The sequence below is a fragment of the Lissotriton helveticus genome, chromosome 5_1, assembly GCF_964261635.1.
Source record: "Lissotriton helveticus chromosome 5_1, aLisHel1.1, whole genome shotgun sequence".
Classification (NCBI taxonomy): Eukaryota; Metazoa; Chordata; class Amphibia; order Caudata; family Salamandridae; genus Lissotriton; species Lissotriton helveticus.
The window spans coordinates 655885474-655905478 of NC_136065.1; positions in this window are offsets into that span (position 1 = coordinate 655885474).

Genomic DNA, 20005 nt, shown 5'->3' on the forward strand with positions numbered 1-20005 from the left:
GTAGGACATGTACTGGTGTGTGTGAAATGTCCTGCTAGTGAGTTACAGTGCATTTCGTTTTTCACTGTGGAAAGACTATCTGTCCCATAGAGAAGAATGTTTATTTATAACATCTTATGAATATAAATTTCCATTGGGACAAGATAGGAAAGTGAAGTTTAGTATTCCTGAACTCAGAATATACAGATGCATCTTTTAGTAAAGATGATTTTTATATTGTGTGTTTGAAACTACCACTTTTAGAAAGTAGCTATTATCTTGCTAAGCCATCCTGTGTGCCTCTGCTGGATTTGTGGATTGACTGTCTAGCTTTGGAGTGACAGGGGCTTGGGATTTGCATTCTCTTCAGACAGCCACTGGGGCGGGGGTCGAGGTGTGTCCTGCCTATTCTGAATGAGTCAGGGCTGTGTTGAATAGATATGGGCTGCATTTAGAGTAGTGGGAGATTTCCTTGCACCTGAATGGGCTTGGACTGCTGTAGACAATACTGTGTCCGCCTCCTGCTGGCAAGCTGGGCCAGAGAGGACCAAACTGGGTTGAACTAAGTACAGACACTCTCTGCCTGATAGAACAAAGGAATTTTGAGTATAAATATTGGGGCCCAGACCCCAGAACTCACTGGAACTAAGGAACCTACCAAGAAGAAGAGCTGGAAGATATGCCAGGAGGAGTACTGCCCATTTGCTGTGGTTTTGCTTTGTCGGGTTGGCCAGCAGTTGCTGATTCTGCCGTGGGTAGTGAAAGGACTGGACTAAACTTTCTTTACTTGTGCTGAGTAACTTCAAGGGCTTGAAGTAGAGCTTGCCTCCTGTTCTGACATCTCAGGGCCTGCAAAGACTTCACTAACCTGTTTCAGCCACAGGGAAGGGAAACGCGACAGACTCCGTTGCTGGCTTTGTGTCCTGATGGCACCACAGAAGGCACCATCTGCATCTCACAACACAACCCTGGTCTTACCGACGATGACGACCACAGCGCCCGAGCCGTTGCTTGCACCGTGACCTGTGGGCACCGCACTCCGGACCACCTCACCCGGCACTGTAAGCCATGGTCTCACCAACGCCGTCTGACTGATCGTCATCAAGCTGCTGCCTGCACCGCATCATGAGGGCACTGCACCCAGCACCGCTTCCATTTTGCGATGCAACCGCAAGAGTTGCCACGGCCGGCTTGCACCAATGTGCCAACCGCAACGAGAAAGGTACTGTTCACAAGTCTGTCCAAGCTTTCGCTGGCCCGTACCAAAGTGGTCGGCTGGAACTATTAGACTCTGTTGTTTTCAGCATCGCGGTCAGCCCCGGATGGAGCTACCGACTCGTAGGAACTATGTTTTTGAGATATTTCTGCAATATTAAGGATATCTTGCAAACCATATATTTTTAAGTACTGTATGTTGGATTCTTATTGTTTTGGTCTTGTTTTGGATACATAAAAATATTGGATATTGTTCTAACCTGGTGTGGTGTCCTTTTGTAGTGTTTTCACTGGATTATTGTTGGACATGTGCAAATGCTTTACACAATACCTCTGAAATAAGCCTGCCTGCTTGTGCCAAACTACCAAAGGGTCACCCCCTTTGGTAGCTTGGCACAAGCAGTCAGGCTTGTTTTAGGAGTGTAACTCCCTTATCCTGACAAGGAAGAAGGGTCCCTACTTGGTCAAAGGTGCAAACCAGAGACTCCCATTTCTAACACTGCCACAACTAAACTGTGCTGGAAGATGAAAGCCACAGCCCCTGATTCCCTGGCGACCTCGTGCTGAGTCAAAATGTAGAGCCAGAATACCCATAATAAAAACTACTGGCCAACAGTCCTCCAACAAGCACTAACAACCCTTGACCTCTAAAATGCTTGGGAGCTAAATATTAGTTTTACAGCTTTCAAAAAAGTTGCTAACAAAGCAGCCAAGGTAAAATTGAGGATGCTCAACGAAGCAGAATTGACCAGGAAAAACTATGGCTGGAAAGTTCTACAATCTTACACCAACTGGAGCCCCCAACCACATCTCACACGCCACATTTCCCAATCCATCCAACACTTTTTTTTATTAATCCACAAGGGAGTTTTCCCTTCTAAAAATCAGGTGCCAACCTGGAAGCAACGTTGGCCGGACTCCCTTTGTCGTATATGTGTTTATTTGAGGAAACCCAGATACACTTTTTATGCATCTGTCCAGCCATCTACGACGGATATTGCTTTGCCCCTTATTTCGAGCACTCAAATAAGATTGTGTTGAAACTGTCAGGACCAGCGCGCCTAGGCGTCTACCACATCGTGAATGCCTAACAGAAAGGAAACTATGTTACCCATGATGCCTGGCGAGGCACATGGGTATTTAATTACCTAGGAGGCACGTAACAGGCGTGCGTAATTCATGTTCCGGTTTTGGCTTTCGAGATCCGCATCCGGTGATCGGGTTATGTGCTTCGCTTCATGAGTCACAGAAAGAATAAGGTCCTTTTCTGTGTACCTTGTGGAGCAGTTCAGCATGTTTTCAGGGCTCTGCTCACATGCACGGCTAAGACGAAGGAGTCTTCACCACCATCGCGGCCAATCACCTCGAGGACTTCTCTTTGAGGTATTGTGGGCTTGTAATTATTCCAGTGCGGGAGGAATAAACAGTACGGCATTTCCCGTGGAGTTCTAGGCTTTATTCTTGCAATCAAAAGAGGATTGTAGGAATGGAGTAACATCTACATTACTAAAGGAAACTAGGTGACTTATTGTGGTTACTGGTAATTTCAACCTTCAGTGACTTCCTTGGATGCAGTCGGACTAGCATTCATTATGAACGTGAAGAGGTACTTTGGAATTCCTATTTAGTTAACTATTCTATGGTCTTTTTGCGGATAACATTGCAGTGATTACTGGAGTATGTTTTCATATGGAGAAAGACTTGAATCATTGTACAATATCTTATCATATCCTGTATGTGGTATGTAAATGTAAATGTAAATGTATGTGTCTTGTAAAGCGCACTGCTGCCCTGAGACGTCGTGGCACTGTAGACCGCTGGGGAACCCGTCCTGGCTATCCCTTTGAGATGGTCCCTACTGGGTATCTCCAAGGTGAAACCAGGCATCCCCGGCGAATGTGGGGGGGCGTTGTAGAGATGAGGCAAGCTAATGCCCAGAGTTGCCGAGTGTGATCCCTGGTTAGAGTAGGCACCGAGGCGAGAATTATCGAGTCCGCTGACCCTGGTCCACGACCCTGCCGCGTCGGGAATTGAACCCTGGTCCCGGGCCGTTCTCTGCTTCCGGGTCTGCCGCCTCTAACCAGTGAACCACACCACTCCACGACGGGTATGTAGGGTGTATGATACTTTTTGCAGTACCTTGGTATATTGGTGTGAATGTATGGTGCATGAATAACCATGCTAATTCCCTGTATTGTTACCTTAGTAGAAACTAACAGGAAGACACAAATTGATGGTTATAGTTCCGAAGGAGAGTCACATAGGAGATTGTGATTATACGTTTTAAGGTATATATCTCTCCATGTTATTAGCAAGACATACAGAAAGTAGACTGTGGTTGTGTGCTCTTACTCACTCTTGTGTTACTTCTTCCACAGCTTCCAATTCCTTGCAGTCCCCTTCCCTATTCCCTATCCCTCGCTTGACCTCTTCACTTCTCTATGTATATATAACCATAGAGTTGGGGATGTCAGGAGGTGGACCAATCTGAGCAGCATTCCTGTTCTGAGGTGTTTTCATTTTGCTGGACTAACCTAAACACTGATTATAACCGTACTGTAAATAGGCTTCGGACTAATGCATATGTTGCCTTGACACTCAGTAATATGTGAATACTGAATATATGCTGATATTTTGTAATGTTCATTATAATTGTCAATAAAGATATATTACAAAATAAGAAGAAGAAGATTGTGCCGCCAAGCTGTGATGACATTATTGAACAATCATTCAATTCAGCTCTCCTGTAGTGCAGCAAAGCTTTTATTACATATGAATAAACAATCACCAGCTCAACAGAAGCCATGCTAGTCAAGAGAGTGCCCTGCCAGTAAAGGCTGCATCAATATTCCAACCGGAAGATACCACTTGGAGAAGCGCTCAAAATTTATCACAAGCAAAATTGCAGCTCCAGTTAGACCTGCGGCCAATGGTCCCTCAAATTCTACTTGGTCAAATATATCCTTGCCCGGATTGCACTTTGTTTTAAACCCTCGCAGCATTTCAAGCAATTTTATAAAGCTCGAGCAAGGCCCACACACTCGACCAGCACTCCTCTGTTAACCGCATGCGTGCGGGCGGAATTCCGCCCGTACGCTGGGTTTTTTAAAATCGCACTTTACGTGACGAGCTGGGCTCGTCATGAGCGTGCGAGGAGGCTACGCCATGACGAGCCCAGCTCGTCATGAGCGTCGAAGGGGTTAAAGAAGTTAAAGCACTCAGAGGCAGGAGACGTGTAAAGATTTAAGCTGAATGTTCGTTATCTTTCTGTAGTGATGTACTACTTTTTAAGTTCTGCCTATTTCGCACATTTCCGGGTCTGGTTTTTAACAATTGATTGGCCAAAATAATTGCAACAAGAAAAATTTATTTTGTATATTAGTAAATTGAAAGGAATTGTTTTGCACATTTTATGATGGCCATATAATGGAACATATCATAATTGTTCTGTTTTTTTAATCAGTACAATTGTTATGCTTTTAATTAACTGAAACAATAAACTTAAACTTACATTGTAGATGACTATCTTTAAAGAACATACATGCTGAGTTCAAAAATGTGTCCTCATCAAGTCTTCCAGTGTATCTTCTGGCTGTGCATTTTCCTACAACCTGCCTTCTGAAGTCGGTTGTCAAAGTTTTTTATGATGTGAGATTTTGGAACACAAAGTATTCTGTGCAAATTAATAATTTTAAAGAGGGATATGGTTGTAACTGATGAGCTAATGATCTTCCACTGAAAGCGACTTGATTGTTTTGTTTCGAAGTGTGGTTAATAATGTAGAATTGTTATGCCACATTTTCGTGTAAGACACCATTTATTTAAACAGGATACATTTTCTGGTGTTCTAATCATCCTGCTCATTCCCCCTCCCAATCAATGACCCGCTGCGAGTCTTGTCTCCTGACAGCTTCTGTGGAGCACGAAGAGCAATGACGTAAGCGATAGTGTATTAGAAAGCAGGTCTTGTTAATGAAACTTTCCATTGTGTACCTGATGTATCATATATATCATTTTGAAGGATTTCTGCTGGATGTTTAGATGCACCAGGCAGAAAGACATTATTCTATAAGTTATTGTTTGAGAAATGTATCATATTATGATGTACATCAATGGAATTGCTGAGGAGCATGTGGAAGATTTCTCTCACCATAAGAAATGGGTTAGTGTTAGAAAATTGTAATAATTGTGTGATTGTTATTGATTTGCCAATGTGACCTAATCATGATCATACTATCTGCAGTGTTTTAATTAATATGAATAAACTCTGGAAAAAATCCCTTGTTTTGAAGATTCAGGGGCGACTTCTTATTTTCTGACATTAGACTCTGTACGATTCGTTTGAGACTTTCTATTTCTCCCTTAGCATGCTGTCTGTACTCCATTATGAGTTTGAACTTAGAATTTAGCGCAATTTACTTGCTTAAATAGGGATTGTACTATGATTTATGATACTGTGTCCTGTATTTGAGCCTTCCTGGCAATTAATTATGCACTTCTCTGTATTTCTTTTATTAACAAAATCTGTAATACATATTTAATATTTTTCAAAAACTCTATTTCGATCTAGTACCTAGTTATTTAATAGTCCCAGTTCTTATTCTGACTTTTACTCTACTAAATTATTAAACTAGATCAATGATAGATCAGAGCCGATCTGCCCAAGGTAAAAATGAGGTATCCTAATACATTGAGGTTCAGGAAAATATTGGTGTTTTGGCTCAAACAAACTTTTTGCAGCAGGGGATGGTTAGCGTAAGAGCACCTCCTCTTTAAGGGGTCCCTGAAAGATTGTTTGTAGTTTTTGAGCTCTCAATATCCAGATTGATGGAGAACAGAGTTTTTAGGGACTTGCCAACATTCTGGTGTTGGATTCTCCTTTGAAGTGACTACCTGTATTGGTTGTGCATTCCTTAACAAATTTGAAGTGCAAGTATGAATAGGAAGAATGTGAGTTTGTGAATGTGATTTGAAGATGGATTTCTGTTTCTGTGTTGAGCTGCTTGGGTATATGATGATGATCGTGGGGTCAATGGGTGGATTGATTACTGTTGTGTTAATTTAATATGCATATTTGTAATCCCACTTGAAGATTATTTGGTTTTTTTCATTGAATTGAGTTTGATACCAGATTTGTCGGAAATCCAAGATCTTGAGAAATTGATTATTTGTCTTTATTGTGGTATGTAGAGTGAGTCGTGGCATACTCATCTATATGGATTCCAATATTAAAGATTTTCTTTTCAGGCTTGAGAGTTTAACTTCAGTTATTATGCTTACCCTGAGTACAGGGGGTGAGGTACATTGAATAGGAGGCACAATTCTACTAACCAGAGTTTACCTAGCGAGAAGCTTCGCAGGTTGTTGTGGTCTGTTCTGTTATTCATTCTCGTTTCGGATTTCGCTTTTCCATATTTATCGTATTTGTATTCCTCTCGTTTGCGATGGAGTTATATTACTTAGTACACTGACTTTTATTCCTTTATATAGTAAAAGGACAGAGAGATTAATGTGGTTCTGTAATTATTTTCCTGTTTACTAAAGAGTTGCACTGATTGGTTGCTCAGACAGGGAGTCGTAATGTGATTGGTGAGACGTGACCACAAAGATTTGCTCTGATTGGTTGTTTGCTGGCATGGTCGTGCTGTGTCAGGTTGACCTTCGACGGAGCTGCACTGTTATTGGTGGTTGTTCATATAGTTTGTTTATATAATTTTATGGTGATTTTGGGATTGTTTTGAGGTAATTTTGGTGTTAACCATGGGTGAGGTATTCAAAAACCTAAACCAAAGGGTGATACACTTAGAGGGGGTCAGAAATTGCTGAGTGAAGGAACGCTAGTATATGAAATGATGATAGAGGTTGGATATTATACTTGCACCTGGGTCTCTGAATAGAATAATACACAACACATGATGAGGCTTTACTATTTCCAATGGAGGGCACAGTTAATATTAAAATGCCAGAATTTCTAAGAGAAACAATGTACGCTATGAGGCCAGTGCCATGAACTATACAATTGAAATCCCTAAATAAATTAGATTGCATGGCAACAGAAAAGGAAAGAAAAAAGAAAATGATAAAGACATCATTCAGAGGTTGGCTAGAATGCAAATTAGATAGAAAAGAGAAAGGCTGGAGAAAAGCAATGATTGAATATGTGAAAACGTTTCCTGCAATAGTGACTGGAAAAAAGCGGGAAAAGAAGACAAAAAAAGAAGGAAGAGTCAGATGATGATGATGACCAAGTCATAACTGAGCTGTTGAGTTCTAGAACTCCTCTATTTTCAGATATATTAATGGGGTCACCCAGACTATTGTTGGAGTGGATACGAAAGCTTGGGGCAATGCAGTGACAATTCAAGCTCCTGCTGGAGTTGTACCAAGTAGCCCGACAGAAATTACAAAGACAATGGCAATGCCTAGTACAAGTTGAAGTGAGGTACTAGAGGATCAGAGATAAATTACTTCTGTGAGAACAGTGGTAGTTGAGCCACCACTTTAAAAAAATTGTATTGGAATTTTAAAAATAGAGGTTGGTGAAATGCTACAAGGAAATGTGGATTTGAACAGACTATTGAATTATAATGCTGATGTAATGAGGTATTTAATAAAAGAAGCAGCCATATGTGCTAATGAAGTGCATGGCAAATTGGAAGAATTCACTGAAGAATTAGAAGCAGACAATAGTAAAATTAAAAAATGTAAATAAAATTATAAAATGGACTTGACTCATGATGAAGTCAAAGAAATAGGCCTGATTACTTTAAGGACTCATATTAATGATTTAATTGAGAAAACATGAGACTGAAATGACTTGAAAAAATATTAAGATGAAATGCAAAAAAGGAGCAGTGAATAAAAAGAAAATGAAAGGGCTTGATGGAAAGGCAAGCAATATTACAAGCGATTGAGAAGTAGGGACAATTTCAATGGTAGAGCTTCCTTTAAGGGAAGTACATAGAGGGAATTTAGTGCACGTTCCAGAGGCAATGGCTGATTTTTATGCGTTTACGCATAACGTTCATAATTTGCAAGAAGATACAGCAAAATGGTGTGAGGAAATATATAGCTTGACACAAATGTTCCCGATGTTATAGACTGATCTAAATACATTGTTGGAGATTGTAGTTCTTGAGGACCTGTTGTTAGAGTGTAGGATTGTTGCTGGATAGCCGGCACAAGAGCCAGCTAGACTTTGTCCTAATAATGCACCAGAAGCGAAGTTAGCAGACAAATACAAGGCTTTGATTGAGTATTTGAAAAAGGGAGTTGCTGAAAGGGTTATGAATTGGGAGAAGATTTTGAGAACGGCATAGGAACCCAAAGAATTGGTGCATTCCCATTATGATAGGTTGATGCATGTTTACAATAAACATAGTGGAGTCTAAAATGCAGAGAAAGGAGGAGTTAATGGTTTTGTTTCTGCTTTTGTGAATGCCCTGAGATCAGAGATCAGTAATCATATTCAACATAATGAATCTTGTTGACAGACAAAGAGCATTGATGAAATCCTGATGTTGGCGAAATGTCGTAGTCACTATACTGAGACAAAGCAGAAAAAGTTAGAACAGAAGATGATGATTGCTCACACAAAACAGTATGAGAGAGGAACGCAGAATCAAAGGGGTTCAAATATGACATTTGTTCAGAATAGAGTGAATGTAATGAATTGAGTAATGAAAGATGGTTGAGGAAATGGGATTAATGTTAATGTTGAGATGATGAAAAAAAATACAGCGTCCCATAGTTTTGGGAGGATCGGACATTGGAAAAGAGAGTGTAGACAAAATCCTAACAGGATTCTGATAAATTCACACCAAAATCTATAAATTTGCAAACATATAGAGGTAATTCAATATTGAACATGCAGATTTCAGAGCAAAATATGCAGAATCAGAAATCATTTCAAATGCCCATGCCAACAGTTCCGGTAATGCAAGAAAACATGAGAACTAAAATACCCTACAATGCAAGGTACCAACAAAATGCTATGATTTTGAATGATGAGATGGCATGAAGTAGTTCGTAATGATGGTGTCTGAGAGGAGGAGGAGGATTCCTTGCTTGGAGCAGTCCTGTAGGTAGACCGGAGTTGACCATATATTGACAGAAAGCATTGGCCATCCTTATTCATTTCTGAATAATACGGGTGCTACCAGTTCTACAGTTTGTTCCCAAATCTCTCCCGCTCCCTCGAAGAAAAGTCCAAGAAGTTCAAATTGTAGGGATCAGTAATAAATTGTCAATCAGGTTACAGCATATATTCTAGTTAAAATGGGACAAATGAAGAATAAACACCAGTTAATACTATGGGATTAAAGTCCTGTTGATTTTCTTGAAAGGGACCTTCTTTATAAGATGAATTTGTGAGAGATATTGTGCACAGTATGGTGTTGCAACTGAAACACAAGATACGGATTAATTGTTTAGTTAGTTTATAAGATACAAGAGAGTTGTACCCAGTTGTGACAAAAGATGTTATTGGATTAATTAAAAGAGCAGAACCAGTGAAAATAAAGATTAAACAAGGTGCAATAGTCCATAGAACTAGGCAGTATAGACTTAGAAAAGAGGCAAAGAGGAATGAAACCAGTGATTAAGAAAAATGATCGAGCAGGAAATTCTTCAACAAGTGCTTGGTAGTCCTTAAAAATTCTCAGGCAAAAACCTGAATGGCAAATGGACGATCATACGGGATCTTCGAAAGATAAACAAAATTGCTGTACCTTGTTGTCCAGTGGTACCGAATCCAGCAGTAATACTGATTCAAATTCCATCAGAAGCAGAATGGTATACAGTCATTGACTTATGCTAAGCGTTCTTTTCAATCCCATTACATGAGGTCTCACAGTTTCTCTTTGCATTTCAATTTTTTAATAAAGTGCTCGTGTGGTTTAGAATCTTATAAGGGTATACTTTGAGTCAGCCATTTTTCTCCCAAATACTGAAGAAATAAACAGAAAGCCTAAAATTGACATGTAACTCTATCTTAGTTCAGAATATTGATGACTTACTAATAACATCAAAGACATAAGAAGGCTGTAAACTGGATACTGTTGCTTGGTTAAACGATTTAGCTGAAATTGGGCATAAAGTCACCCTGACTTAAATGCAGTGTTGTGAAAAAAAAGTCATTTATCTGGTACACTGTTAGACCCGGCATCCGTGGTGTGGGTTGCCGGTTCTTTTTGCCTCTACCTCCTGTATTTTTGAGTCTGTGCTGGGCTTCGTTTTTGCTGGTTTGTGTACTCTGGGTACTTTACTACTACTGATCAGAGCTAAAGTGCAAGTGCTCCCTGTTTAAATTGTGATGATGATTGGTTATCCATGATTGGCATATTTGATTGATTTACTGGTAAGTCCCTAGTAAAGTGCACTGTGTGTGCCCAGGGCCTGTAAATCAAATGACCTCTCATCAGCATTTGATACTGTCAAACACGATCACCTAATTGATCTCCTGGAACATAGGATGGGGCTGTCTAGGCCGGTTTTAAACTGGTTCTCTTTGTTCCTTCAGAACAGATCCCAAAGCTCCAAGGTGAACCACTCCTTGTCACATCCTGCACTGGTCACCTTGGTGGCTCCCCAAGGTTCAGCTCTGTCCCCCACGCTCTTTAACCTGTTCATGGAACCTCTGACAGAAATTCTAAAATCATCCAGCATTCATTATCATATGTACACGGCTGATACCCAACTATACCTGAAGATCACCTCCCCCGAAGACATTCAGTCCCTCAACTCAGTCCTGCTGGAAACACAAAGCTGGTTGACAAGTAATCACCTGAAGTTAAATGCTCTTAAAACGGAATTCTTACTGATCTCACTCCGCAACCAATCCCCTGTCATGGAGCAATGGCTGAATCCGTTGACTGCTCTTAACTGTAGACCCCACCTCGTGGACTTGGCATCTTCTCTGGGTATCATTCTGGACAAAAGCCTGAACATGCAGAAGCACATCAGTTCCCTCATCAAAGGAGCGAACTTCCAACTCAGCCTACTCAGGAAACTCAAACCCTATGTCTCTGCTCATGAACTAAAGGTTGTAGTACAAGCATTAGTAATCTCAAAGCTGGACTATGGTGGCGCAACACTTTGCCGCCTGCCTAGAGTGAGGACAGCTCCTCTTAGGGCTTCCCTAAACTCCTCTGCTAGGCTCCTAACTGGCACAAAAAAATACCACTACATCTCTCCGGACTTGCAGGACCTGAATTGTTTTCCATACACGGTTGGATACAGTTAAAAATTGCATGCATGTCTCACAATGCCATCCACTTCAAGTCCCTGCTGTACCTCGCTTGGAAACTGGAGCTCTCCTGTGGTTCTAAAGCCTCCAGAAGTGCCAGCACCCTTTTGCTAAAACCACAAAAATTCAGGAAAGAAAAGACCTATAACCGAACCTTCTCAAGGATGGCTCCAAGGATCTGGAACTCCCTTCCACCTGAAGTCAGGGTGAACCCCTCCACTGTCTTCTTCAAAAGAGAAGTCAAAGGACTCTTGATGAAGAAATGTCTTCCTTAGCATTGCTCCTTCATTTAGTTCTGGGTCCATACCCGTTGACTCTGGCCCATCCACCTGGTTCACGAGTTTCTAGGACAATTCTAGATTGCAACCTTGTTGTGCTGTTGATTCTGTTGTATCTGTTTGTCCCTTAGGATAATGTTTGTCAATTAGACTTTGATTTTGCTGCCTTGCTTATTATGATTTGGTTTGCTTATAACCTTTGTGATGCATAATCTGTAAAACACTCTGTTCCAAATCGAACATATGTCTTGCCTGAGCGGGTGTATTTAACCACTCTATCGGAAGCAGATGGAACTGATTAGAATTATTTCCAAATGAACAAATGCCAAAAATATTTTGAAAGTGGTTTATATCTAGAGAATGAAACTACAGAAGAACCAACCTGAAAAGTGAAACAGAAGTATTAAATATCCGGCTCTGATGAGAACCATGAAGAGAATGAGAAAGATTTTTGCTTAAGAATTTAAATGAAACTTGAAGTGTAATCAATCTATGGCAGTGTTTTGAATTTTGGAACATAAACGTTTACAAAGACTGAAAACCTGACATTGATTTTTTCTTTTTTGTGTTTTTTTTATTGTTTTAATGAAATTCGAATGAATGAAGAAAATAGGATTTTTTTTTAAGAAAATGCTGTTTATTTTTTACTTTTTGCCACAAAAGGATTTTTGGTAAAATTGTCGGGGTGACACTGTTAATCATAACGTCATTAGTATTATTTGGCCTGCTGGTGAGCTTACTGTTGGGAAATGTTTCAGATTGTAGTAATGGTGACATATAAACCAATTATAAAAAAAATTTAAACAAATTATACCAGTACATGAAGAACATATAGTTAGTGGTTTTAAGGATAATGTGTATACTAAAATGATTAAGAAGTATGTAGATGTTATAAAGATTAGTAACTGCTATGCATTCATTTACCTTTCTACAACAGCTGGGAAAGGTTTGACATACATACAAATAGAGATGACATATTCATTGTTTTGTAATATTATCTTCGCTATTTTTAATCATGAATAACTTCTTACTCTTTATCTGACTGATTATAATGTGTCTCTACAGGATTCGTTTATTAATGAGAATGATAAGGGAAGTGAATATGGTAAGTATCTGAGGGTGGTTGAACAAAAACAAATATTATATTAATTTAAATAGAGATTATTCATATTTATTGAATATCCTAGAGCATGATTTTATTAGAGAATATAATGAGAGGAGTGAAATAGTAAGAAACCTTGTGGAGCAAAAGATTGCTTTGGAATAAACGAAAGAAGAAAAAGAATTTAGGTTTTCATGTTTACAACCAAGGATGAAAATGGACCATGAAAGAGAAGGTAAAATGCTTATGGTAAGATATGATCCTATAGAAAGAAGAAAGTAGTGTTTGTTGGTGAAAGCGTGTATGAAAAATCTTATGAGGTTAGTGTTCATTTTTTTCTGGAGGAGAACCCATTATAGGGGAATTTCTTATGTTTGTGAAAAGACTGCTTATTTTAACCTGCCAAGAAATTGGGTGGGTTCATGTTATTTGGCTTTAGTTTTCCTAAAACATATCATGTAGATGAGTTGGATGAAGAAAATAGTTTGAGTTGAGTCAAATGACGTTTTGGACACGAGGTATTAAACATTTTAGGATTCCTTACTCCTTGAATTATTTCTTCAACAGTGGTAGTAATGAAAGATGTGAAAATATGACTATTGTCTACAGTAGTATACAGACTAGCGGTAGATACAACAGGGTCTTTTAAGTAAGTGAATGTGGAAATGGTAACATTTAGAGTAATGTTCATGCAGAACTGTCTTGTTTAGATATGTTTTCGTGAAAGAGGGGGAGTTGTAAAGTAATTAATCCTAAAAGGTGTTGTACTAGCATACCTGATTATAGTGGAGCAATGATTCTTTTATTACTAACATAACTAACTTGACATATGAGATGATATCTTTGGAGGAACCATGGATATGGAGAAGTGTAGGATCCTGGATATGGTAAGGGTGTTAGGAAGTAGCTTCAGTAAGGTGTACGATTTGATAGGTAATATTGGTGGGGTTCTTTAATCAGTGTTCACACCAATACGAATTGTGGAGATTTGTACAATTATTCTATTTCTCTTACTAAACTTATTGGAGTGTTTTATTAGCAGAATTAAGAGCAAATACAAACTGAGATAACAAATAAAAGATCAATGGAAATGGACAACTACAGAGATCAAGTGTATCAACAATTGAAGCAAATGGAGGTGAATGTTTGATTACCTAAGAAGATGAAGACTGCAATAAATTAATGGCTGATTGATAAAGCTTATTAACAGGGGTTTTAGTGGTCATTAAAAAAATAATCAGAGGAGAGGGGTTGTTGAATTTTTTATGATATGCAATGTTCGAAGACAAATTATTTTGTGTGAATTAATAATTTTGATGATGAATACTAATGATGTTGAACTTGAGACAACGTGATAATTTTGATCATTTTGTTTAAAAGTGTGATTAATAATATGGTGATGTTATGCCACATTTTGGGGTGAGGCACCATTCATTCAAAATGGATGTAGTTTCTAAGGTTTTGCTCATCCTGCTCATGCTCATTCCCCCTCCCAATCAATGACCAGCTTATAGGGCTAGATGTAGGTAATCACAATTTACTGATTCTTAAATACCAAATTTTCCGGATTCAGTATTTAAGAATCGGTAAATGTGATGTAGGTAATAAATCGGTAAAATTTACCGATTCGGTAATATTCCTTATTACCAAATCGGTATATGAGGAATACCTTCCAATTCATTCCTATGGGCCTGGAGGCCCATAGGAATGAATGGGAAGCCATTCACTATTACCGATTCGGTAAATATCGAATCAGTAATAGCTGGAGCATATTCAAGGTTGGCAGGGTGTCACATTGACACCCTGTTGCACCCCTTAATCGTGCATGTGTGCACATGTGGTGCACATACATGCCCTAAGGGCATGTATGTCTGCCACATGGCACTTTTAAAAAAGCAAATAATTGCTTTTTTAAAGGTATTTGGTATTTACAAACAACTTGCAGTTGGTGGTAAATAACGAATCCTTAAAGCAGAAATGCACTCACTTGAGTGCTTTCTACATAGGTTTTAAGGATTAAGTAATTTACCGATTTCTTAAAATAAGGAATCTCTATTTTACCGATTCCTTAAAATAACGGATCGGTAAATTACCGAATCCTTATTCAGAGCTTCCTACATTGGAAAGGGCTAAATACCGGTCGGTAACAGGAAAATCACCGATTTTCGGCCGTTACCGACCGGTATTAAGCTACCTATATCTGGCCCCTAGTCTTGTCTCTACACAGCTCCTGCATAGCACAAAGTGCTATGATGTAAGAGATAGTGTATTAGAAAGCATGTATTGTAAATTAATCTTTCCATCATGTACGTGATGTATAAGATTTCCGCTGGAAGTTCTGATGCACAAAGATGAAGAACACTATTCTATAACATATTGTTTTAGAAATGTTTAATATTATGTTGTACATCCCCAGAGTGTTGTTCCTGAGGAAGCAAGAAGATTTTTCTGACCTTAAGAAATGGGTTAGTGTTAAGAAATGTTAATAATTGTGTGACTTTTTTGATTTGCCAATTTACCTAACCATGATCATACCATGCTGAATGTTCAGTTTTGAAAACTAATATGCATACATTGTGTTTAAAAACCCTTGATTTTGAAGGTTGGGGAGGCAACATCTTATTTTCCTCCAAGACTCTGTTCCATTATTTTGGTATTTTGTTTTCTTCCCTTAGGATGTGGTCTGTACTTTTTATGAATTTGACAATTAGAGTCTTGGGAGAGTAACTATAACTCGCTCCTCTACCATGTACAGTGTTCTCATGCATTATGTAATTTCAGATGTCATGAGTTTTCTTTGAATGGTAGGATTTAACATGGTATGAGTGATGTAATATAAAAGGGCATAACATGGGCATGTTAGAGGGGTGGGTTATAGTTAATATAGTCATCCTAGCGTCTTCACAAAAGTATGTATGGAGGTCTGTTAGTAATAGTAAGTTTTGCCCGGGGCGTAAATTATAACTTTGTGTTATAACTATAACTTTAACATTTCTAAAGCTTGTGTAGTTTATGTTTTTTCAGGTATCAATAATAAATCAAGTTTTCCTAACTATAACTAATATTCAAATGTTGTTTCTTCCTTAAATGTCAATTTTAAAAAATGTGTTTCGAATCGTAGAGTGGAGTATCGTTGAGTGAAGTCTTGTAGAGTACAGTGGAGGAGAGTGATATAGAGTGTAGTGTCACATAGTGTAGTATCGTAGAGTGGAGTGTCGTACAGTTGACTAAAGTGGAGTGGCATATGGTCAGGTGCCATAGATTGGAGTGCTGAAGAGTGTAGTGTAGTAGAGTGTCGTGTTGTACAGTGTTGTGGCATAGAGTATCATGATGTTAGAGTGTTGTGACATAGAGTGTCGTGGTGTAGAGTGCCATGCCATACAGTGAAAAGGCATAGAGTGGCGTAGATTTTGAGTGGCATAGAGCGGAGGGGCATAGAATGGGGCAACATGTCGTAGAGCAGAGTGGACTAGAATAGAGTGCAGTGACATGTCATAGAGTAGAGTGGTGTGTTGTGGAATGACATGTTGTAGGTGTCTTAGAGTGGAAGAGTAAAGTGGAATTAAGTTGAGTGGAGTGGCATATTGTAAAGTGTGTCGTGTGATGCAGAGTGAAGTGCCTTGTTGTACAGTGGAGCAGTGTGTTATAGGGTGGAGTAGCATAGAGTTTCTTTGAGCAGTGTGGAGAGACGTGTCATAGAGTGCAGTGGCGTGTCATAGAGTGCAGTGGAATGTCGGGAGTAGAGGGCAGTGACATAGAGTGGAGTGTCATACAGCGTTGTGGCATAGAGTGTCGTGGCCTAGAGTGTTGTTGAGTAGAGTGTTGTGGAGTAAAGTGTTGTGGCACAAAACGAAGTGTCGTAGACCGTAGAGGCTTAGAGTGTAGTGTCGTAAAGTGGAGTGGTGTAGAGTGGAGAGACGTATTGTACAGTGGAATGGTGTATGGCAGAGTGGGGAAGTGTGTCAAGTAGTGGAATTGAATGAAGTGTTGTACCATGGAGTGCAATGCCGCCGAGTGGAGGGGCATGTCATATAGTGGATTGGTGTGTCATAGAGTGGAGTGGCATGTCATTGACTGGTGTGGAGTGTGGTGTTGTAGAGTCTCATAGAGTGGAGAAGAATGGCGTAGAGTGGCGGGACTTAGAGTGGTGTAGACTAGAGTGGTGTTCAGTGGAGTAGCATGTCATAGAGTAGAGTGAAGCATCATGTCATAGAGTGTCATGTCGTACAGTGTCTGAGATTGGAGGGGCATAAAGTGGAGTGGGGCAGAGTGGAGTGGCATGTCAGACAGTGGAATGGCAAGTCTTAGAGTGGAATAGCATGGCGTAGAATGGAGTGCTGTGAAGGGTCATAGAGTGGAGTGGTGTGTCATAAGTGGCGAGTCATACAGTGTCTTACAGTGAATGGGTGTAGAGTGAAGTGACATACAGTGACCTGTAACTATTGCTTTTTCAGTGAATTTCTATGTTTTTTTTTTATTAAGTATTTAACATTTTCTGCACAAATACAATTCATGTTACAGCACACATCATTAATTCTACAGAATCACAAAATTGCACTATATACTTATAATAGGGCTAAAAGAGCAAACAAAAATGACATAAGGAATACAAATAAACCAAGGAAAAAACTAAGCTGGGGCACGAGGAGCTTTTATACCTTATATAACAATCGCCAAGGCAACCTCCGCCTGCCCTTCACCAGCCCTACCATTTTTCCATCTGGTTATAGGTTGCCATATCTTCCGCCCTAATATCTTAGCTCTTCGTCCCTTCCTCTCATATATTGCTTTTTCCAGATTATACATAGCAAGAAGGCTTGCAATCCATGTTTGGAACGAGGGGGGAACCTTATCCAGCCAAGTCCTTGCTAAGCATATACGGTATACTGCCATAGAGACAAACAAGAATTCCACTGGCAATCCCTCTACACCTTTCCCCACCCCCAAGATTATTAATTCATCTGTAAGCTTTATCTTAATCTATGTTTTTTAATGCCATTTCCAAACTAAAACGTGCCTGTAACCTGGAAGGGTGAGAATCTGTGCTCTCTTTTCCACCAGGAATTCATGGCATCCTTCATCATATGAATAAAAAAACTAACTTTGACATTTGTTGTGCCACTGGGCAATCTAGATACCCAGTGCACGCAATATATGTTTTCTAATATCTATGAGGAATGCCGGCCGGGCTTCTGAAGGCTGCAGGAGAGACTTGAACAAACAGTGGGCCCTGCAACTTGGAATGGTGAACAGCAACACACTGAGCATGCACCCCAGAATACTTTTTTAACTCACTCTCTTGCCAAGGGCCTTGTATGCATTATGTAACATTCAAAATGAATGATTATGTAGAAGGAATTACCCCAGTCAATGCTCTAGCCAGCCCTTACATCTGGCATAACTGCCCAGTACCAACCAGGGTTAATGGGATGATTGACCCATGGATGGCCAGTTCATGGATTAAGAGGATCATAAGGCCTGGAAGAAGAGAAAATGATTGTGTGTAGGTTGTGATTCGAAGCAAGAGGTGAATAATTGGTGCAAGACGTGGAGGCAAACGGAAAAGTAATGGGGTTATACTCTAAGGGTGGGGAGGAGATGTGGAGTGAGTGGGTTTTGGGTAATTGAGTCAGGAAGTCTTTAAGGAGGTGGTACCGATATGGAGACAAGGGGAGAGACTTTTGGGCCAGGCGAAGTAAGAATGCCTTGGAGTGTGCAGATAGTGGAGGTTGGAGAGAAACTATCATCCGAGAATATGCAAAGAGTCTAGAGAATGAATTCAAATTGGAGTCAAGCCAACAGGGGGCCTTAATAGTAAGTGAATGACCAAACTCTAGGATGGAGAATGGGTGAAAGGCAAACGAACCTGAAAGGGCGAGATTTTGATCGATACCTTATATCTATTGATCCAAACCTCGATCTGGTCGACTGAACCTTTGTTGCCTGTCTGTAAGGAAAGAAAGTGCACCTATTTCCAAGCTAGTTCACCCAAGAAAGGACTCTACTCCCAAAGATCACGGACAACTTCTAGTTTTCAAAAGTTTATTGTAAAGATATAATGAGCTGCAAATACAGGCATCTCAGAATGAGATTCACGAGATACACAGGTCCAATTACATACATGTGCTCTCGAAAAGCCCTCAAACGAGCAACAGAAATCACTAACACAAGTTCTAAGAATAATAAAGCTATCAGCATAGACGCATATCTCTCCTTCATTTAGGTTGGAGGAAAACAAACACAGGTTAGGCGTCCCTACCCTGTTCTAGATGGTATCCCTACTTAACCAAATCCCAACCTAACAAAGGTGTCAGCAGTGAATGACCCCCAAGGGAAGTCACTCACTCTAAGTCTCTTGGTGAAAACCTATAGTTCTCCAGTCATGACCCCTCACTGCCTACCCATCCGCTCTCTCTAAAGGGTCCTCAGGTCTCTGCTCTAACTCCACCCAGGGGTGCTGTCCCTAATACAAAACAGTCAACAACATTTGAGACGCCCCTTGCGGAACGCCCCTCACGTGGCGCAACTTCTGGCTTTTTCCATGATGCTTTGTCTTGGGCCTCATGCGTTAGAGTTGACCTTGCTTCTCAGGCTCTTCTCCGGCCCGCTGATACCCCTTAAACATTCCAAAACCCTCCTCCATGTCTGGGCCGTCTACTGAACAGACCTCTATTCATTCACTTATAATTGGATCCCCCCTTTCCTGTTGCAGACAGATATCTGTAGCCAAGAACCCAACTCTCATATACTTCTAAAAGAAAAAGGCTTGCAACATTTCTCAGCCCAGACATGTACGTATAAATCAATGCTAAAACATTTCAGGCCTACAATATTTCTCATTATGATTATAGCGTTCAACTTCTTCATTTAATTAAAGCATGTTAATACTCTTATTCTATTATTAAGTAAACATTTCTATAAATCATGGCCTATTTAATGCAATGACCAAAATATTAATGCAATCTGTGTCGTGAAAAGAACCACCTTCCCTTTCCCTCCAGCTCTGGCCCTGAGGCCTACCACGCTCTGCTTTTAACCACATACCATCTTATATTTTAGCAGCTTCACGACATGGATTCAAAAATAATCACATCTAATAAAATCATATAATGTCACACATTTCTGTATTAATTCCACTTCTACTTCAATCTCTACATTAGCTATACATTTAGAATATAATTGCAG